The sequence below is a fragment of the Halichoerus grypus genome, chromosome 8 (genome assembly GCF_964656455.1).
Source record: "Halichoerus grypus chromosome 8, mHalGry1.hap1.1, whole genome shotgun sequence".
In the NCBI taxonomy this organism is placed as follows: Eukaryota; Metazoa; Chordata; class Mammalia; order Carnivora; family Phocidae; genus Halichoerus; species Halichoerus grypus.
Genome location: NC_135719.1, coordinates 138,091,307 through 138,113,964, shown reverse-complemented (window position 1 = coordinate 138,113,964; position 22,658 = coordinate 138,091,307). Strand labels below are relative to the sequence as shown.

General features: G+C 40.0%; 1 protein-coding gene and 1 long non-coding RNA gene across 3 annotated transcripts in view; one reads left to right on the top strand and one right to left on the bottom strand.

Annotated features, from left to right (window-relative positions):
- The window catches only part of EFCAB11 (EF-hand calcium binding domain 11), a 140,852-nt gene that overhangs the window by 109,280 nt on the left and 8,914 nt on the right, over window positions 1-22,658 (top strand). The window lies entirely within an intron of this gene.
- Window positions 7,727-22,658, bottom strand: part of LOC118531471 (uncharacterized) — a 99,313-nt gene continuing 84,381 nt past the window's right edge. Inside the window, exon 4 of the long non-coding RNA XR_004915217.2 lies at window positions 7,727-7,943. This is a non-coding gene — a long non-coding RNA (uncharacterized LOC118531471). The remainder of the gene's footprint in view (window positions 7,944-22,658) is intronic.

Sequence of the window (22,658 nt, the reverse complement as noted above, 5' to 3'; positions counted from 1 at the left end):
AAACACACTTTCTGTAATGTGATGCAAATAGCTACTAAGTGGCTTTAGGTAAAAATGTAGAATGTCAGTACCAGGCATGGAATTACAAAGTCCTGTACCCCAGACAGCTTTCACAGATGTGAAGGTGACAACATGCCCTGGAAAACAGAGTTCATGTCTCAAAAGTGGCCCTGGTGCTAATGGAAACATTTCTGTGATGCACACATGAAGAATGAACAAATTGTTTCATGAGACAGGATTGCGGGAAAAGCACTGTGTGTTAGTTGTTAAGCTGTATGTGGTCTCTCAGCCCCAAACCCTCCCTTCCATGCTCTGCACGGTGAGGTCAGAACCGAGGCTCTGGAGACCACCTTTCTCCATTAGCAACTGCGTCTGATCCCGTTGGGTCTCCTGGGGCAGCAGAGACTACCAGATGGCTGGAGGGGAAGCAGCGGTTCCTTCTTGGCTCCTTTCCATCTACTCTCCATTCTGTGGGGGTCGTCCGGGGGCAGCCAGTCTTCACTCCGGTGCTCCTGGGTTCCCAGCCTGCAGCCTCAGGCATACCAGCGGTAGCCCCCGGCACCCTCCACAGAGGGCAGGGCTCCGGCTTCCTAGGACCTTCCGGCAGCCTTCTAGGTCCATCTCTTCTCTGTGTTTCTTTAGCCCTGATGATGGGGGAGGCTTCATGGATTCATAGTTACTACCATTTCTTTTTACAACCTTTTTTTTTAACTGCATTGTTTCTGTTTCACCTCTTTAGCCCTCCAGTACCTGTCTAACCTATTTCTTATATTAAATTCTCTCGTTTAAAATAACTGTTGTGTTTCTGATTTCCTGACTGGATCCTGACTGATCCCGACTTGGTCCCAGGAGTGGGCCCCGGTGGTCTGGGGATGGAGTACTTGCATCTATGGCCCCAAGCATGGAGCTGAGCCACTTGCCAGCGCAAAGTGGAATGTGAGTAATCTGGGTCATGTGGTGGCATCGGGATTCGTCAGCCCATCCCTTGAGATGGAGCAAGTAACTTGAGGCCACTACAACCGACTGTTGTAGTGGTAATGGTGCTAAGAGTACAGAATGGGATGGCTCTTTCTGTCTGGACATTGTGTTCTTAGAAAAAAAAATGACGAACTTGAGTCTTTAAACACCCAGCTCTGGTCATAAATGGCAAACCTCAAAAGATTCTACTTGTCTCCTGTCCGTGGTGACCAGCTCCTCTGCTTCAAACCTCCCCCCAGTGACATCCTATTAAATTTAAAATAAAATCCAACTTCTTCAACCTCATCTCAAACTGCTTTTTACCCTGGATGTTCTAGAATTTCTAGCTCTTTCCAAACTCTAGGGCTCCCATATTTATGTACTTCCCTCTTGTTGGGATTCACTTCCCTGGCTCTCTGGACGTGTGACTGCTTCTCATCATGTATGTCTCACATTCCCTAATTTCCTGAGCTTCCCTATATAGAGCAAACCTTCCACCCTTTCCCCTACTAAGTGTGTCTTCATGGAGTCGTTTCTTTAATAGCACCTACCACAGCCTGTACGCATCTGTTGTATGTACTTGATCGTGTGCCCCACCCAACTGCGTTCCATCAGGGAGAGACGTGTCTGGCCTATTGGCTAATGTATTCTTAGGACCCCACTCCAATATCTATCATATAGGAGATGATCAATAAATATTTGTTGATTGAATGATCCTGGGAAATAATTTTCCATTGATTAATTTAAAATTTTAGTTCCAGAGCATTTCAAGCATGCAGAAAATACCCAGGTACCTGCCAACCAAATTTAACAGATTTTGACATTTGGCCATATTTACTTCAGATTGCACTTTCTTCTCTCTCTCTTTCATTTTTTCGAGAACCATTAAATATAAATGAAACTTGTCCATTTCATCTGTATTCAAAATTATTAGCACAAGCTATACTGAATGGTCTCATAATATCTTTTTTTTTAAAGATATCCTTTATTTATTTGGGGGAGAGAGAGAGAGCACGAGTGGGGGATGGGGGCAGAGGGAGAGGGAGAAGCAGATTCCCCGCTGAGCAGGGAGCCCGACACAGGGCTCGATCCCAGGACTCTGAGATCATGACCTGAGCCAAAGGCAGATGCTTACCCAACTGAGCCACCCTAGCGCCCCTCATAATATCTTTGATGACTGTAAGATCTGCCTCACTGTCAATCCTAATAGAGGTAATTTGTGGGGTTTTTTTTTTTTCCCCCTTCTGATCAATCTAGCTAGAGGTTTAGCAATTTTATTGCTCTTTTTAAAAACCTTCTTTGGTTTCATTCATTTTCTGTATTATTTTTCCATTTTCTAGGTCATTGATTTTTGCTTTTCTATTTATTTGTTTTGGTTTACTTGCTCCTATTTATTTCCTTCTACTTATTTTGGTTTACTTGCTCTTTTTATAGCTTCTTAAGATAGATATTTCAATCATTGATTTTGGTCTTCTGATGTAAGATTTAAACCCTATATTTCTACCTAAGCACTGTTTTAAGTGCATGCCACAATTTTTTTTTTTTTTAATTATCATTCAGTTCAAAACAGTTTCTAATTCTCCTTGTGTTTTCTTCTTTGACCCACAGGTTACTAAGAAATGTGTTGTTTAATACCCAAATATTTAGAGATTTTCCAGATTTTTTGTTACTGATTTTTAATTTAATGCTGTTATTTCATTTCAGTCCTTTTAATTTTATTGTAACTTTCTTTTCAATGTCTCAGCATCTGTCTTGGTGAATGTTTCATGAGCTTTGGAATGGAGTGAAAGTCTTTTAGATGTTGAGAGTGGGGCTCTTTAGATGTCAGGTCAAGTTGGTTAAGGGTGTTATTTAGTCTTATTACTGATTTTCTCTCTCTGTGTTCTAAAGTTTACTGAGAGAGGAGTATTAAAATAATCAGCTATAATAATAGATTTGTCTGTTTCTCCTTTTAGTTCTCTCAGTTTTTGCTCCGTGTATTTTTTAAGCTCTTATTAGGTACATATATATTTAGGATTGTTATATCTTCTTGATTAATTGGTTGGCCCTCTTATCATTATGAATTATCTCTTTATCCCAGGCAGTATTCCTTATTCCGAAGTGATATTGATATAGTCACTCCTTTTTTGTTATGATTATGTTTTTTATTCTTTTACTATTAACTAATTTATGTCTTTCAAAGTGGATTTCCCAAGGATAGGGTAAAGTTGAGTCTGCTTTTTTATTCAGCCTGGCAATCTCTGCTTTTCAGTTAGAATGTTTAACATATTTACATTTAATGTAATTATCCATATGTTTGGATTTAAGCCTACCATTTTCATATTTTCTGTTTCTTCTATTTGTCCTGAGTTTTCTTTTTTCCTCCTTTCTTACCTTTATTTATAGCTCTCTTCTTTTGTGTGCATAGATCCAATTTTCCATTTTGTATTATTTTCATAAGCCTAAAGAGCTTCCTTAAAATTTCTAGTAGTTCATGTCTACTGGTGACAAATTTTTTCAGCTTCTGTTTGAAAATTTTTTTTAAGATTTATTTTATTTATTTGACAGAGAGAGAGAGCATAAGCAGGGGGAGAGGCAGGCACAGGGAGAGGGATAAGCAGGCTCCCCGAGGAGCAGGGAGCCTGATGCGGGGCTCGATCCCAAGACCTTGGGATCATGACCTGAGCCAAAGGTGGATGCTTACCCCACTGAACCACCCAGGTACCCCTCTTTGAAATTTTTTAAATTGTACTTTAATTTTTGAAGGATATTTTCTCTCAGCACTTTAAAGTTGTCATTCTAACTGGTTTCCATTGTTTGGAATGAGAAGTCAGTGGTAATTTTTATGTATATTTTCTCTGAACATATATGTCTTTTTCTCTGACTGCTCTTTAGATTTTGTTTGTTTTAAACATTTTGGTTATGGTATTCCTTTCTATAGTATTCTTTTTTTTTTTTAAGATTTTATTTATTTATTTGATAGAGAGAGACACAGCAAGAGAGGGAACACAAGCAGGGGGAGTGAGAGAGGGAGAAGCAGACTTCCTGAGGAGCAGGGAGCCCGATGCGGGGCTCAGTCCCAGGACCCTGGGATCATGACCTGAGCCCAAGGCAGACACTTAACTGACTGAGCCACCCAGGCACCCCTATAGTATTCTTTATTTATCCTGCTTAGGGTTTGCTTAGCTTCTTGGATCTGTGGGATTTTAGTTTTCAAATTTGGCCATCATTCTTTAAAAATTTTTTCTTCTATTTTGTGGTACTCCCAATTACACATGTTAGGCCACTCCATATTGCCCCACAAGCCACTGATGTTCTTTCCATTTCTCTTTCAGCCTTTTTTTCCAGACTCAGTTTGGAAAGTTTCTATTTGTATATTTAAGCTCACAGAAGTATCCTCTTGCAAGATCTAATATGATGTTGCTCCCATCCCATGAATTATTTACTTCAGGTATTTCACTTTTCATCTCCAGAAGTTCCATTTTGGCTCATTTTTATATCTTCCATTTTTCTCTTCATTATGGTCATGCTTTAAAAAAAAAAAAGTCATGGAGCATACTTATAATTAAATGTTTGTGTCTACTGATTCTATGATATTTGTTGTTTCTGGTTCTGTTTCTATTGACTGACTTTTCTCCTACTTATGGGTCACATTTTCCTGTTTCTTAGCATGTATAGTGATGTTTTGAATTTATTCCAGCATTACTTTATTAGTTTTCTATTGCTGTATGGCAACTTACACAAACTTAAACAGCTTAAAACAACGCCTAAGTTTTTATCCATGGTTCCATAGGTCATAAGTCTGGTGTGCTCCATTGGGTTCTCTGCCTAGGGTCTCAGAAGGCAAAATCAAGGTGTTGGCTCGGTTGGACTCTTCCCTGGAAGTTCATGGGAAGAATCTGATTCCAAGCTCATTCAGGTTGTTGGCAGAATCCACTTCCTTGTGGCTGTAGGGTGGAGGTCCCCATTTTCTTGCTGGCTGGCAGCCAGGGTCTGCTCCTAGAGGACACCTACATTCCTTTTCACGTGGTCCTCTCCACCTTCAAAGCAGCGTGATGTGTTAGATCCTTCTTGTGCTTTGGGTCTGTCTGACCTTGTCTTTGCTTCCAGCTGGAGAAAGTTCTCTGCTTTTAAGAGCTCATGTGATTAGAGTAAGTCAAACTGGATTATCTCACCTGGATAATATAACAATCACAAGAGTGTTATCACATCCCATTACCTCACATCCATAGGTTCTGGGGACTAGGGAATATGGAATCTTGGGGTGCCATTCCTAGAAATTCTGTCTGCCACAGTATGAATGTTATGATGTTAAGAATCAACATTTTGACGTCTTCTTTTAAAGAGCATTGAAATTTGTTCTGGCAGGTTCTAAATTTACTTGCAAATCAGTTTGCTTTTCAAGGGGCCTCTTTATAAGCTTTGCTACTAATTTAGCCCTGATCCTGAGGTATGGCCTTTCTGGTGTGTGCTCAATAACCAAGGTGTCCAGTGAGATCTCGCTGTTCTCACTAGTGGGAACCTCAACATGTACAGGCCCTATGTGAGGTCTGGAGGTGGTTCAGCTGTCTCACCCATGCAAATTCCTTTCGCAAGTCATTGGCTTCTCACCCTCTTCATGTCCACAGGCTATTCAGCTAGACCCAAGGGAAACCCATGCAGATTTCTGGAGCTCTTTCTCTGCATAGCTCCTTCCCTGCAGTACCCTACCCCACAAATTTCAGACCTTTGGACACCCCCAGCCAGTGGTGCACCAAAGGTGGGGTGGAGGGAGCAATCCAACCTAGGTGCTGGAAATTTGAAGGAATGCTGTCTGGAGATAATTTTAAAACAATTATAAAATTGTTTTATAAAAAATTATTATAAAAATGACTAAAAGTCTATCTTTTAATTATCACCATGTCTCTGCAATTCTGATTAATCAGTGATAAAATACTCCTGGCATAGGGTGGAGGGTAGAAGGTAGGACTTTTGTTGGCTTATGTTCTAAACAACTGCTGAGGTTCCTTTTGAGTTTTAAGGATACATATGTAAACTTTAAATTGCACATTGTTATTTCTTCATTCTTTTTTTTTCTTTTTAAGATTTTATTTATTTATTTGAGAGAGAGAGACTGAGAGAGAGAGCACATGAGAGGGGTGAGGGTCGGGAGGGTCAGAGGGAGAAGCAGACTCCCTGCCGAGCAGGGAGCCTGATGCGGGACTCGATCCAGGGACTCCAGGATCATGACCTGAGCCGAAGGCAGTCGCTTAACCAACTGAGCCACCCAGGCGCCCTATTTCTTCATTCTATTGAACAGCTACATGTGTTCATTTTGAGAGTACGCTTAGCTTAGCGCAGTTCAGAATCATTTGAACTGGCTTCAACTACAGTTTGTGTTTCCATCATCCTGTGTACAAGAAACTCCCATGTTTAAAAATGGATTTGGTGTAAGCAATGATAGCACATGGCTGTAAAGATACAGAAACAGTTTGAGTTATTAAAATCTGTCATTTTATGTGGCTACTTAAGAGTGGAAATTTGTGTATAAAATGTGGAATAGTGAAACAGAGTGGGAATTGTGAGGCATCATATTTATGTTTGTTAAGCATAGACTTTAATTTATACCTGAACTATTTTACTAAATTTGAATAATATTTTGTAAAGTGATATTTATTCTTTTTTTGCATTGTTAACGGTTTGTTTTAAAACCAGAGAATAAATCAAGAAAATAATGACTATTACTGATTATTACATGATTATTGCTGGAAGTAGTTTTGTCATATAAAGAGTGTCAAAAAATGATATGCTTCTCATCCCAGCTCAGCTAGACCACCCTCCCTGCTTGAGTTTCCCTTCCTTGCACCTCAGTCCAGATAGTACCTCTAGACAGAAAGCCAGGGTCATCATGGGGTGCTCTTCACTTGTTTTTCTTCTCAGAGATCATGGGTCTTGCTGTCTGTTCCATCTCTGAAAGCCTTTTTTTTTTAAGATTTCATTTATTTGAGAGAGAACACAAGCTGAGGGAGGGGCAGGGGAGAAGAAGATTCCCTGATACGCGGCTCAATCCCAGGACCCTGAGACCATGACCTAAGCCAAAGGCAGATGCTTAACCAACTGAGCCACCCAGGCACCCCTGCCATTTAAAAAAAATTTTTTTTCATCGTTTATGGTGGAAGGGTTAGTCTGGTAACCTCCAAGTTGGATTTAATTATTTGGTTATATTCCTATTCCCTGGGTTAGCCTATGAGTTCCATAAGTGTAGGAGCCATATGGTATTAGAGTTCTCCAGAAAAAACAGAAACAGCAGGGTATATACACATAGAGGGAGAGAGATTTATTTTAAGGAACTGGCTCACACAACTGTGGGGCTGGCAAGTCCAAAGTCCATAGGGCAGGCTGCAGGTTGGAGACTCAGCCAAGGTTTCTATGTTACAGTCTTGAAGCAGAACTGCTTCTTCTTCAGGAAACTTCACTCTTTGCTCTTAAGTAAGGCCTTTAACTGATTGGATGAGGCCCATCCGCATTATAGAGGGCAATCTGCCTTTCTCAAAGTCTCCCGATTTAAGGATTAATCACATCTACGAATTTTCTTCTCAGCAACATCTAGACTGGTGTTTGACCAAACAACTGGGCCTCATAGCCAAGTGGACACATAAAATTAACCACCACACAAATGTTACTTATTTTTACACCCTCAGGACCTAGGGTGGTGCATAGGAAATAAGAACTAACAAATAAGAGGTTGGGGTTTGGGAATAAGGAAATAATATTGGAAATAGAGGTTGCAGTAGACTTACATGAGGGAGTTAACTGTATTATGTGGGCAGAGGAGGAGTCTTCTCAAAGCTTTTCTGAGGGAAATACATGATGTCGTCTGTCTTGACGGCAGCATGGAGAGGGAGGTTGAGTGTGCAGAATCACTATGGTAGCTAGGGGGAAAATGGCAAGGACCCAAATAATGCAGTGTCCTGGGAATGGAAAGATCAGCACAGCGGTAGTAGGACCAGTGGGAACGCGCAGAGAGCCTGTGGAGAGAGTGTAAAGAGAAGGGAAAGAGGCATGTAAATAATATTTTGTTGGAAAATTCCGCATTTACATTTCCTTTAGCTTCTTTGTCTCCTTAGTGCCCAGACTTCCCAAATGCTTTGGAGAAAGCTTTAGAAAGATGTTAATACAACCCCAAAAAACAAGCCAGCATGAAATTTATTCCAACATCTCCATGTTTATACCTATAATCCCTTACTTTAAACTGTTAAGGTTTCTCTGTGACCTATTCCATTCTTTAGCCACATGTAATCATAGGATTTTGTATAGTTATAATAATACTGTGTATATCATTTCATGTTCTCCTCTGAGGAAGTTTATATCCACATGACCTTCACATATATTATGCTTAACAACAGAAAAGCTTCGTGGTTAGTCGATGAGCCATAATTTACTGAGCTATATTCCTTTTGGTAGACATATGGATTTCCTGCTGGGTTTTTGCCATTATAAAAGATGATGGTATAAATGGTTTTCTACCTATTTTTTTTAAAGATTTTATTTATTTATTTGATAGAGACAGCGAGAGAGGGAACACAAGCAGGGGGAGTAGGAGAGGGAGAAGCAGGCTTCCTGCTGAGCAGGGAGCCTGATGCGGGGCTCGATCCCAGGACCCTGGGATCATGACCTGAGCCGAAGGCAGACGCTTAACCGACTGAGCCACCCAGGCGCCCCACTACCTAAAGTATTTTCAACATCTTTATTGCAATATAATTGACATGCAATAAACTACACATATTGAAGTGTGCATTTTAATAATTTTTGACACCTGTACACTAATGAAATATCACCACAGTCAAGATAATGAAGATGTCCATCACCATCAAAAGTTTCCTTGTATCCCTTTGCAGTTATCCCCATCTTCCTGCCCCTTCCCACCTCCCTGCTCCCCCTTCACAGGCAGCCACCAAACTGCTTTCTGTCAATGCAAATTAGTTCCCATTTTCTAGAATATTATGTAAATGGAACCACACAATATGTACTCTACTTTCATCTAGCTTCTTTGACCCAGCATAATTATTTGAGATTTATCCATGTTATATGTGTATCAGTGGTTCATTCCCTTTTAGTTACTGAGTAGTATTCCACTGTGTCAATATACCACAGGTTATTTATCCATAAATAATGGACATTTGGATTGTTTTGGTTTTTGACTGTTGTAAACAAAGCTGCTATGAACATCCAGGTACAAGTCTTTGGGTAGGAGCTTTCTTTTCTCTTGGGTAAATACCTAGGAATAGAATGGCTGGATTATATGGTAGGTGTATACTGAACTTTTTAAAATCAAAGTAGAGTTAACATACAGTGTTATATTAGTTTTGTGTGTACCGCATAATGATTCAACAATTCTGTACATTCCTTAGTACAATAAGTGTAGTCACCATCTGTCACCAAATAACATTGTTACTATCTTATTGACTATATTCCCTATGCTGTACTTTTCATCTCCGAGACTTATTTTAGAACTGGATGTTTGTACCTTTTAATCCCCTTTATCTATCTCCCCCACCCACCTCCCCTCTAGCAACCACCAGTTTGTTCTCTGTATTTAAGAGTCTGTTTGTCCTTTTTTTCTTTGTTTTGTTTCTTAAATTCCACATGAGTGAAATCATATGGTATTTGTCTTTCTCTGACTTATTTCACTTAGTATTATACTCTCTAGCTCCATCCATATTGTCACAAATGGCAAGATCTCATTCTTTTTTATGGCTGAATAATATTCCTGTGTGTGTGTGTGTGTGTGTGTGTGTGTGTACGTACGTACGTACGTATGTACGTACATACATATCACATCTTCTTTATCCATTCCTCTATCGATGGACACTTGGGCTGTTTCCATATCTTGGCTATTGAAAATAATGCTGCAATAAACATAGGGGTGCATATATCTTTTCAAATCAGTGTTTTCATTTTCTTTGAGTAAATATCCAGTAGTGGAATTACTGGATCATATGGTAGTTCTATTCTTAACGTTTTGAGGAAACTCCACACTATTTTCCATAGTGGTTGCACCAATTCTCATTCCCACCAGCAGTGCATGAGGCTTTTTTTTTTTTTCTCCACATCTTCATAAACACTTGTTATTTCTTGCGTTTTTGATTTTAGCCATTCTGACAGGTGTGAGGTGATACCTAATTGTGATTTTGATTTGCATTTTTCTGATTAGTGATGTTGAACATCTTTTCATGTGTCTGTTGGCCATCTGTAGGGCTTTGTTGGAAAACTGTCTATTCAGGTACTCTGCCCATTTTTTACTTGTATTATTTGGTTTTTGGTTGTTGAGTTATATAAGTTCTTCATATATTTTGGATATTAACCCCTTATTAGATAGATCATTTGCAGATTTTTTTCTCCAGTTCAGTAGGGTTGCCTTTTCATTTGTTGATGGTTTCCTTCACTGTGCAAAAGCTTTTCATTTTGGTGTAGTCCCACTGGTGTATTTTTGCTATTGTTTTGAGAAGACATATCTAAAAAAATGTTTCTACAGCTGATGTCAAATAAATTACTGCCTGTTTTCCTCTAGGAGTTTTATGGTTTCAGGTCTCACATTTAGGTTTTTAATCTATTTATATGTTGAATTTTTTAAGCAACTGCCAAACTTTTCCGAAGTGTTTTCATTTCCTCCAGCAGTGAATGAGACTTCCAGGTGCTCTACATCTTCATCCACAATGATCTTTGTAAATTTAGCCATTTTTGTAGGTTTGCAGTGTTTATCTCATTGTGGTTTCCAGTCATATTTTCCTAATGACTAATGATTTTGAAAACCTTTTCATGTGCTTATTTTCCATCCATATATCTTCTTTAGTGAAGTGTCTTTTCAAGTCTTTTGCCCATTTATTATTGTGTTGTTTGCTTTCTCATTATTGCATTTTGAGAATTCTTTATATATTACCTTATCAGGTACATAATTTGCAAAGATTTTCTTCTAGTCTGGTGGCTTGTCTTTTCACTCTCTTAACAATATCTTTTGAAGAGCAGAAGTTTTTAAAGTGTGTTTTCTTTGGATACATATTCAGAAATAGGATTAAAGGGTCAAAGACTATCATCTTTTGTGTGTGCCTGGTTATAGTTACCTCTTGTTGGACTGCCTTTGGAGTTTGAAACACTGTACTTGGGCAATAGTAATATGTTCCCTGGGGGCTTGCCAACTCTGGACTTTATCACTTGTCTTTGGGTTTGCTATTTTGGTGAGCGTAAAGTGTTACATTACAGTTTTATTTCATTCCGCTCATGTGGCAAGTTGAACAGTTAGCTACTTAAATTTGGTATATTTAAATTTTTTATTCTTTTGGCCATTTATCATCGGGAATTTTGACTCATTCTTACAGATTTGTAGGAGCTTTTTATATAACTTAGATGTCAAAATTTATATACAATATTTATCACAAAATATTTTCATATCAATATTTACCTTTTATCTTAGTTTTATCCCCCACCCCCACCACCACTTATTTGTAATTTCTCTTGTTTTTTAAGTAGTAAATCTAAGTAGCCACTTGGGATAAATATATTATTCTGTTTTTTCTAAATTTGGGAAATTGTATGTTAAATCTTTCTTCACTATAATTTTATTATGGTTTTATAATTTTATTTGGCGTAAAGGTCTAAGTTTCTATTTCTTAATATTATTAAAGAATAATCTGAGCAGCTCTCCTTTCTGCTACACTCAGATTGCCCTATATTAAATTCTGATATAACTTATGTCCTATTTTGAAATTCTGTACTTGGTTCCCTGGATTTCTGAAGTCAGCAATGTAGTTTTAATGTGGGTTGCTTTATGACATAATTTGATACTTCCTAAGGCAAGCCCCATCCTTACTGTCAAAATTAATCTCTGATATGATTTTCAGAATTTTGTATGTAACAAATTATCCTTTTGTTATTGGAAAAAATATATTTAAAAAATAAATTGAAGTATTGCCATTTTTACTTTTACTTATTTTTTCTTTTATAAGATATTTGTAGTTTTATTTATATTGGGCTGATATATCCCACCTTAGGTTAGTTACCAAGTAAGTACTCAATAAATGTGTGTTAAGTACAGATATGTTTTGTCCTTGTTATAAGGGAAATTTATGTTTTTTAAAGATTTATTTATTTATTTGAGAGAGAGAGTGAGTACATGCTCAGATGAGCCTGAGAAGTGGGAGAGGAGAGAGAGAAAGAATCCTCAAGCAGACTCCCCACTGAGCTTGGATCCCAATGCAGGGGCTCAATCTCAGGAACCCGAGGACATGACCTGAGCCGAAATGACCTGAACCAGCAGGTTAACCGACTGAGCCACCCAGGTGCCCCAGGAAATAGATTATTGAAACAAAAATTTAATAGCTGTTATTGCTAAAAAGGAATGCTGCTGTTATTTTGGAGTAGGTTTTATATGATAAATATTCTTGAATTATTTTGTTTCTAAAATTCTTAGATTTCTTTCAGGCTCCTGAGTTTATATAGTCATGACTTCAGCAATTAGTAATGTTCCCCCTTTTTTTTTTTTTTTTTCTTTTAGAGGGGAAAGGGTAGAGGGAGAGGGCGAGAATCCCAGGCAGGCTCCAGGCCCACTGCAGAGTCTGATGCAGGGCTTGACGCGAGGCTTGATCCCAAGACCCTGAGATCATGACTGAGCCAAAATCAAGTCAGACACTTAACCGACTGAGCCACCCAGTGATGTTCCTTTCTTATGAATTTTTCTTACTTGTTTTCCTGCCTTATCAGTATGACAAGACTCTCTAATAATTTATTAAATAGCCTGTCTGAGAAAGAGTATCTTTGTTTTGACTTTGCTTTTGGGAAACATGACACTAATATCTGTTTCTCCATTAAGAACAATAATGGCTTTTTATTTTAAAGTCTTTGTTTTGCTTAGTTTTCTGAAATTAAAAATCAAGAATGTACATTATATTTTATAAAATCCCCGTTTAAGCCTTCTAATGTACAAATACAGTTGACCCCATAACAACATGGAGGTTAGGGGCACCAACTCCCTTGCAGCTGAAAATCTGGATATAACTTTTGACTCCCTAAAACTTAGCTACAATAGCATACTGTTGACCAGAAGGCTTACCCCTAACATAAAGAGTCGATTAACACATGATTTGTATATGTATTATATACTGTATCCTTACAATTAAGTAAGCTAGAAAAAAGAAAATGTCGTTAAGAAAATCAGAAGGAAGAGAAAATACTTTTACAGTACTGTATCTCTATTTATTGAAGAAAATCTGTGTCCAGTCAGGCCAGACTGGGCCAGGGGCAGTGACAGCAGTGGCCCTGGCCGGGGGGGACGGTAATGTTCTGCAGCCTGGTGGGCCCTGACTCAGCAGAGGCAACAGTACAGCTGCCTCATCTGCTTGGAGGTGTGCCGTGGGCTTGTAGCCATCAGCAGCTGTGTGCACACTCGAGTGCCCGGCCTCCAGGAGGCGCCTGGGCAGAGGGGGCCCCCACAGGGAGGCGTCTATTCCTCCCCGGAGTGGCCCAAGGCCCGCAGCCACCCAAATGCAACTGGGATGGCCAGCACACAGAGGACTCCGGGGGTGGAGATGCCTGGGGCCCGGGGCTTCCCGCACAGCCCTGTGCCCACTCTGGGACCTCTCCTCTGGTTCAGCCCGGCCTCCTGCCTGCCGGTCCTGGGTGCTGGATCTAACCACCCTGTGCACACATGGGGCGACCTGCAACCCTGCTCATCCTTAGGGCCCCCAGTGGGCTGCTGATGGCCTCCATGGGCCTCCCCAGATACTCAGAGGGCAGCAAGGGAGAACTCTGTACCAGTCACCTTCAGCTGGGTTCCGTGGAGACTGGGGTGGGCATTCATAAATATATGCCTTGTGCGTTTTGCTGTCAACTCTAAAAACAACAACAACAACAACAACAACAACAAAACGACTGCATATAAATAGACTCTCGTAGTTCAAACCCATGTTGTTTCAAGGGTCAACTATAATTATGAATGCCCGCAAAGTATGCGAGGGGTGAATTTACTATATTATAAAAAGAACACATTTCTTTCTTGGTTCACAAATTTTTCATCATTTGCTCTGAATTTTCCAAAATTATCTTTTCGCAGAGACTTGAGCACTCATTTTTCTTGTTGCTAAGGCCCCTATAGACTTCATGTTCTCTCCTTGTCTCAGCAGCGTCTCCAGTCTGCTCCTTCGACTTTCCTCTTTATGCTCATTGATTTTTATTTTTTCAGTTAGGTTCTCTATCAAATCAGTCAAAACGCTAATCTTCAGGATGTTCAGGGGGTACTCACTCTCCTCTAATAGTTTATTTCTTCGCCATTGCTCAAAACCCAAGTTTACAGCTATCCATGTAGTATTAATTAAAAAGGATTTCGTAATGAAATTCCTCTAATTTTGATACCAGTGCTTCTACTAAACTCAAGTTTTGCTAAGGGCTCTTTTCTTAAGCACAGCCCAGCATCTGTGGGAGAATAACCTAATTAAGAACTTTAATGGAAAATTTTCAAACGTACACTTACTGCCTAATTTTTAAGCACTAATATTTTGAAACATTTCTCTGTTCTCTTTTCCCACCCCCAAATTATTGGAATGATCTCCATGCTATTATTCTGCAGAGATCCGGGGAGCAGATCTGGCTGGGAAGTCATGATTAGGGCATTCCAGGTCCGGGGCTTACGCAGCCCAGAATTCTGCATGGCTGTGAAAAGCTTTGGACTGATGGCACAGCACAGTGATCCTGGTCCCAGAGTTCATCCCACATCCCCACAGAAACCTAGAACAAGTTGGAAAGGAGCAGGCCTGAGGTCTTGTTCCTAGTACTACATTCAGTGTGTACACAACTCTGAGCTGGTGGTATTCTGCAACTTGGCTTTTCTTTCCATGTAAAATCGGACCTATGTGGATTTTTGACAAAGGTGCTCATGATCCCCGAAAGCCCAGAATTATTATTAGCTGGGTGTAGAACCCTGCTGTCCGTCAAGAGACCGACCTGGTGGTCTATCCTGGTTTTGGTGCCAGCTGGATATATAACTTTAGGAAAGTTTCTTTATGCTTCTGAGCCTTAATTTTCTCATCTGTAAAAAGAAAAAAGTAGGTTGGGGGATTTCCAAAGTCCATTAAAAGGGAAAAAATGACTACATGCTGTTGCTCAGGGCAGAGGGTGGGAATCTGGAAGCTTGGTGGGCAAGTGAGAGTGGCCGTTTTTCCCGTGTTCCAGAGTATGTGAGACTCAAGGGTGGCAGCCCCGAAGCCCTCAAGACAGCTCACTTCAGGGGCGCGGCAAGGGGCGGGGGGCGCAGAGAAGCCACGGCGGCGAAGGAAAGTTCCCATCTCAGGGTGTTTGTTCAGGCCCGCGCTCCGGAGATTTCTAACACCAAGCACGAAGTTGAGTGGTTTTATCCCTGCGGTTTGGTTCGAACTAAGAAAAGGGTTCTGTTTTCTTTTCTCTTCCCCCTGGGAGCTGTGTTCAGTAAAACTTCCATACGGGGATATATTTATTATTAAAGAGTGTCAAGTGAGCCGGAGAGCCAGACCGTGCAGTCCCAGCAAGAACACGGAGGAACGTGCGCACAGCCGGCCCTGCAGAGGCGGCCGCACGCGCTCCTTTTGCGGTGCTGTCGGGAGCGTCTCTCCTTTCATTCCTTTCTTATAAACTCATATTATGGAAGCCCTCGAAGTGCTAAGTGTTTTTGCCTTTGTTGGCCATCGCCCTCGGGATGATTTGATCAAACATGAATTTTCCCTTAGCTATTGACTCAATGCCACGGAAGCTGGCAGAACAGGGAAGAGGCCGTGGCGCGTGGGCCGAGGGCGCAGGCGTTTTGCTCTGTGCGCGCACACGCGTGGGCCAGGGTGTGCGGGCCTGGGCTTCGCGGGGCACGCGGGTGCAAAAGAACACAGGCGGCTCAGGGACTGTTTGGGAACTAGGGAACGAAGATCATCATTGTTAACACTTTGGTATTTATTCTTTCCTGTTGCTCTCCGGGGTTTTGTTGTTCAAGTGAGAGTTTTTGTTTTTACATCTTTGCTTTTTGATCATTTTGCTATTTTCACTTTTTAAAGACGTCTACAGGGGACTCCTGGGTGGCTCAGTCATTAAGTGTCTGCCTTCGGCTCAGGTCATGATCCCAGGGTCCTGGGATCGAGCCCCGCATGGGGCTCCCTGCTGGGTGGGAAGCCTGCTTCTCCTTCTCCCACTCCCCCTGCTTGTGTTCCTTCTCTCACTGTCTCTCTCTGTCAAATAAATAATAAATAAAATCTTTAAAAATTAAAAATTAAAAAAATAAAGACATCTACAATGACTGTATTTGTCTGCACTTTTGTTATTTCCTTAGGCGAGGTTCCTGGATGTGGGGCATACCATAATAGGGCGTATGAGCTATACAAATATATATACAAATATATATATTTGTCATTTTTACAACTCTTGATTCTTCTTACCGCATTGCCTAATTAACAAATGACAGTCCCTCCAGCAGCATATGCCCCTCTCGCCATGTGCTCAGCAATGACCAAATGTTACTTACTTTTCACATCTTTGCTGGTCTAACAGGTGACAATAGTATCTCATTTTTTGTGGGGTTTTTTTTTTTTCACTGATTGTAGTATTGAACATTTTCACACGTTTATCCATTCTTTCTATTCCTTCTTTTGTGAATTATCTATTCAATATGTCATTTGCTCATTTTTTCTTCTTTAGTGAAAACATTTATGTTTCTATTTTTATTACAACTATTTTTCCAGTTGTATTTATTTTTATGATTTTTGAAGTACAGAAATTTTAAGTTTTCATATATTTAAATCTGTGATCTTTTCCTTCACAATTTCTTCCATTTACTTTTATACTAAGAAAGTTTTCCTCATCTTGAGACCAGGTTAATATTCACTTCCATTTTCGTCGTTGGTTTGAATCTGTGGTTTGAATTTTCAGACTATCTGCCACTTTCATGTATTTAGAATTCACGTGATGATCTAAACATTTTTGTTTCCAAATATCCAGTTTTTCCATTATCTTTTATTAAATAGTCCCTGTTTATATATGGTGCCTTTATTATCTTATTCTGTACTGAGTTTTTTTTACACACGTACACAGACCTCTCCAGGCTGTGAGCTGTTCTATTCCCTGGTCTCCTTACACAAAAGACACATCTTTTTCCCCCCCAATTCTTATAATATGTTCTTAGTATTTCTTGTTTTCAAAGTGTTCTCAGCTCTTCCTGCCTGTTTATTTTCCAGATGAATGGTAGAATTATTTTTGTGGAGTTCCAAAAACTTCCCTTTGGGGTTTTGATGAAAATTGCATTCAACCTATAAATTAATTGGGAGGAATTTGGCATCTTTACAATATTTAGTCTTTCCAACCAGGAATACACATATGGCATGCCCCTCCACATTTTCAAATATCCTTTTGTATGTCTTAGTGGAATTTTGTATTTTTCTTTATACAAATTCAACACATTTCTTATTAAGGTATTTCCAGATTATTTTGTATTTCGGATACTTTTTAAAAAGTGGAATCTTATCCCCCTTCAGTTTAGGTCCACTCTTTTTGATATTGCTTTTCCCCAGTGATTGCCAAGTACTGACAGGAATCTTAAGTGAAAAGCATATTTGTTTCTTTCCACACTTATAAACTCCGAGATTTAGAACTGGAACCAACCTTAAATATGTTTTCTTTTCATAGATGATAAAAGTGAGGTCATGAATGGTATATTAATTTATTTAAAGATCATACAGCTTGTTAGATGAGTGGCTAAACAGGCGAATACTTCCAAACATCTGTATTCTTCGCATCATGGACATGCAAAACTTAAATATCCAAAACCAAACTCAACGCCTTCCCCTCTTGTGTTAATTTCCCGTGGCCACTGTCACGATGTACTGCTGACTTAGTGACTTAACACACACGTATATTGCCTTTTAGTTCTGGAGGTTGGAAGTCCAAAGTGGCCCTTGCTGGCTGGAAATCAAGGTGTCAGCAGGGCTGCCTTACTTCTGGAAGCTCTAGGGGCAAATCTATTTCCTCGCCCTTCCAGAGCTTCAGGAGGCTGCCCACATTCCTTGGCTCATAGCACCTTCCTCCATTTTCATAGCCAGTAGCTTAGCATCTTCCAAGCTCTCTCTGACTCTTACTGAGTCTTCTACTTCCCTCCTTCCACTTTTTTTAAACATTTTTTTATTTTGTTATGTTAATCACCATACATTACATCATTAGTTTTTGATATAGTGTTCCATGATTCATTGTTTGCGTATAACACCCAGTGCTCCATGCAGAACGTGCCCTCTTTAATACCCATCACCAGGGTAACCCATCCCCCCACCCCCCTCCCCTCTAGAACCCTCAGTTTGTTTCTCAGAGTCCATAATCTCTCCTGGTTCGACTGTTGAATCACAGACCTGTACCTCTGAAACAAATAATACATTATATGTTAAAAAAAAAAAGTAGGAAGGGAAAAATGAGAATCAGAGGGGGAGATGAACCCTCCTTCCACTTTTAAGGACCCTCCAGATTACATAGGGCCTACCTGGATTATCTGGAATAATCTGCCCATTTTAAGGTCAAGAATCTTAACTCCATCAGCAGCCCTACTTTCCTTTCTCATGTGACATCACCACACGTTCTGGGGATTGGACATCTTTCGGCGGGGGGGGCATTATTCTGCCTACTACAGTAAGGATGAACTTTCAAAGTTTCTGTCTAAGCACGTTAGCCCTCTCCTTGAAGCACATCAGGGCTTCTCATGCTCCTTGGATTATGACCAAAACCCTTACATGGCTTTCCAGCTCCAGAATAGTCTTATCCCACTCACCCTCCAGCTTCATTGGGCGCCATGCTCATCCTCCCTCTATGCTCTGGCCATGGTGGCTCTTCCCATTCCTTGAAAGTACCTTGCTCTCTCTTGCTATGAGGCTGTCACACATGCTGTTTCCTCTGCCTGGAAAGCCCTTCTGCACCTCCCAACTATCTCTCATCCCTCAGATCTCAGCCCCGTTCTGCATCCTCAGGGTCGATGCTCGGACCTTCCCGCTCAGTCCTCTACCCCACTATCTCGTAGCACCTTCTCTCTTTCCTTCAGAGCATTTAGCACACTGGTGGTTTTACTTTACACAGAATTACTTCATTCTCTCTGGCTAGACTAAAAGGAACTCTGTTTCTTTCTTCCCCACATCTTTAGAACCTGATGCACCTGGTCCACAGTGGGCTCTTATTGTGTGTCCCATGAATGACTAAATGAACTCAGTAACCTATTTCTAAGAAAAAGCGTTTTTATTGAATGTGTTCATTGACACATTTACAAAAGCAAAAAGGCGTTTGAAAATTCAACAAATAAGTAAATCATTATAAATCCATTTGATTAAAAACATATATAGCCATTAAGAATGAAAAAGCCTATAGCAATGGGGGGAAATGTTTGTATTATGTTTAAAATAGCAGGATACAAAATGTTCTTATGCTAGTCAGAAGGAAAAGTGCCAAAATGATCATAGCAATTGGTCCAAGATCATGGAATGGTGAGTGATACTTTTCTCCCATCGCCAAACTCTCCTGTTCACATGTCCGTATATTCAGCACACATTCCTTGCAGCCAGTGTGTGCTAGGGACTGTCTCAGGTGTAAGAACAGCACAGTGAACAAGATGTATTGGTCTCTGCCCACTGCAAGGTTACAGCCAAGTAGGAGGAAAGCTAATAATAATCATGACACAGATGATCTAGTATTCACGGACTGTTGCTGTATTTGAGAAAACTTTGCCATAGTGTGCACCACAGGCTGAAGAAAATATTTTTTAGATCACGTCCATTATTGTTATGGCATTAAAATTTTTAACTGTGTGTGTGGGGGGGATTGTAGGAGAAATATACCCATTTTCTTTAGTCTTTAGGCTTTGAAGAAGATTTCCTAAATTGTCTCTCCAATCCCTAATCACTGCTTTTTGAACATTCTAGAAGGAAAACATCTGGAATCAGGGTGAACTTCTGGTTACCTTAGTTCAACTACATTAAAAAGATTTGTGCAGGTGGTCATCAGGAGGCCATTGATGCCGCCCAATTCAGACTCATTCCCAAGCATTTGGTGGGTCCTCAGCCCCCACTTCTAGGAAACTGAAAAAGCAGAGTTTTGCCACCATAAATTCTCTTGGTTTCATCTTCTCACACTTCCGCGCTCAGTGACTGTGCCTCTGTGCTTGAGCATAATGTAAATACTTAATTTGTTTAATAAATATCCTGAAATAGCCTCTTTGAGTTGTTACTAGAAGGGCACGAACCTTTTAACTCACTTAGTCAGCGCAGATCAACACTTAATGTCTTTAATGATGATCAGGATCTTTTTTAGTGGCTGAAAATCTCCGTAATCAATGATGTGGTCCTGCCTGGAGGCAGGAGAGACTAGATAATGGGCAGAAAATGTCACGCTGGATGGGGCTAGTAATCTGAATCCCTGAAATCAGTATTAGTGTGGCCATTTATGGGAGATGCCAGTTTCTTCCCAATGCTAGGAAGAGCCCCGCCAGCACCCCAGGGCCCCTTAGTGATTTACACATTGTTGAAACCCTTCATGATGCGCCAGTTCCTGTCCTCAGCCTGAAACATCTGAAAGTTCTTCCCTGCCCACCTACCCATCAAGGCCAATGCCATGCCAGCTTGCAGCACAGTGTTCACCCACCTGAAAATAATTCTCAGTACTGGGCAGGAGGAGAGAGGATTGGGGCGAGGGGGTATCATGAGATTTGTGAGACCTCATTAAGGAGGGTACATCCCCTTTTCTTTCCCCGTCCCCATACCGACCTTGAGAATTTTATTTTTATTTCAGGGATAGAAAACAAGTCCTGTTTTCTAGCTGTTATATGAAGAAGCACTTCCAGGTTTTGGTCCTAAAATATCCCCTCTGAACTTGCACTTGGAGTCCCTTCGTCTTAGCCTAGGATTTGATTAATTTAGCCATGTTCACATTCTCTGCATTTCATAATTTTGTAAACACTTGTCATATGCCCGGTGAACCTTCTTTATCTCTTTTGATTGAAATTCTCATATTAAAAGCCCTCATGGTCATTACATTTGGTGTGACTTTGTGATTATAGGTCGGCTTTATTAATAGAGAGCTTCTGATAATATGAGGGAATTGTTTCATTATGAAATGTTATTCATTTTTTATGTTGTTTATTATTGTCCACAGAACCCAGAGGTTTCAAATGGTGGGAGCACGTTGTAAATGAAAGCATAAGTAATGTATTATAATTATTCTGAACTAAGGCCAGATTTCCCACCCGCTCCATGATGCACATCAATTGGAAATGGGCTGAGATGTAAAATCTTACTTTCTTAAATGGATTATTTAAAACTAAAGTGTAAGCAATTAAAAATATTAATTTTTATGAATTCCTGCATCCTCATTTAATGGAAAAAAAAAAAACAAACACCTGACCTGACAAAATTTTAAAATAATGTTTCTATAAGCTATATAGAGCAAGTCCCTTGGATTTCTGGTGAAGCTCCACTAACACAGTATGATTTGGCCATGTCACAGTCCCTAGGGTGACTGTCAGGTCCTGTACTCTCCTTTGAAATGTGAGTGCTTTTAATTAGATGGAGCATTGTCTAGTTTTTGTTTCTCTATTATTATATTATTATCATTCCATTGCCAGAACTCCCAGTCTCATCTAATTGTAAGGAAGGCTGGAAAACATGGTTTAGTTATGTTTTCGGGAAGAGAAGGAAATAAGTTTTGTGGGACATATAGCAAGCTCTACCACAGAATCAAACCTCACGCATGTCAGAATGGATAACCCATTATCCCAGCTCCTTTTCCTACCAACCTGTTTCATAGGCACCGATTTGAAATGCCTCTTTTGACCTTCGGTGAATTCCTATGTACATGTTCTGGATGTTGTTCTCACTCATTGATTGCTGGGTCTTAATCACACTGTTTTACTTACTGACGCTCTATATTATGTTTTGATACCACATGTATTTTCCAAAACATATTCTGAATCTCTGGCACATTTACTTTTCCAGATAAACTTTAGCTTCAGATTTCCTAAGAAAGGAAAAAAATAAGCAAAGAAAAAACTCTCCAGTTTCCCTATCATGTATTATTAAATATATGTTCTACTTGAAAACATGATACTATTAGAGAAGATAAGCATTATTTGACAACTGGTATCTTCTGACTCCGAGGAAGTATGATTTTAAAAAGCAAGCTTCCTATCACACGGTGGCTAACAATGTTATTAGCAGGGACTTATAAACGGGTTGAATGTTTATGGTTCATATTTCAACTTCAAGTCTGTTTGTTGCATTAGCAAAATGAAGCTCATTAAGCCTTTTCTTTTGGACCATCTCTTCAAGCCTCTGAGTCCACTAATACTCAGCTTTCTTGTCTGAGCGTATATAATCTTTCCCACATTACACTTGAAAGTTCAGCTCATTCCTAAACCTCCAGTCAAGGATATGAACTTGTTGCTTTCAGAGAGGCCGCATCTGTGCACTGAGCCATCACGCCATCTGTTAAAGTGGTCAGAGTTCATTTTATTGCCTCCTTTGTGGAAGGACTTGTACTGTAAAAGCGTGTGTTATTGAAAACATAATTTTCCTCATCATTATGCTTTCTTTCTAGCCGGATCATAACCTGCGAGAAATCTATTGAGCAGAGAGTGAAAAGCTCTTCAGAATAGCTGTTCTTAAGAGATTAAATGATTGCCATCTCTGTCCCATTTCTTTTATCTCATAATCAAGTTCAAG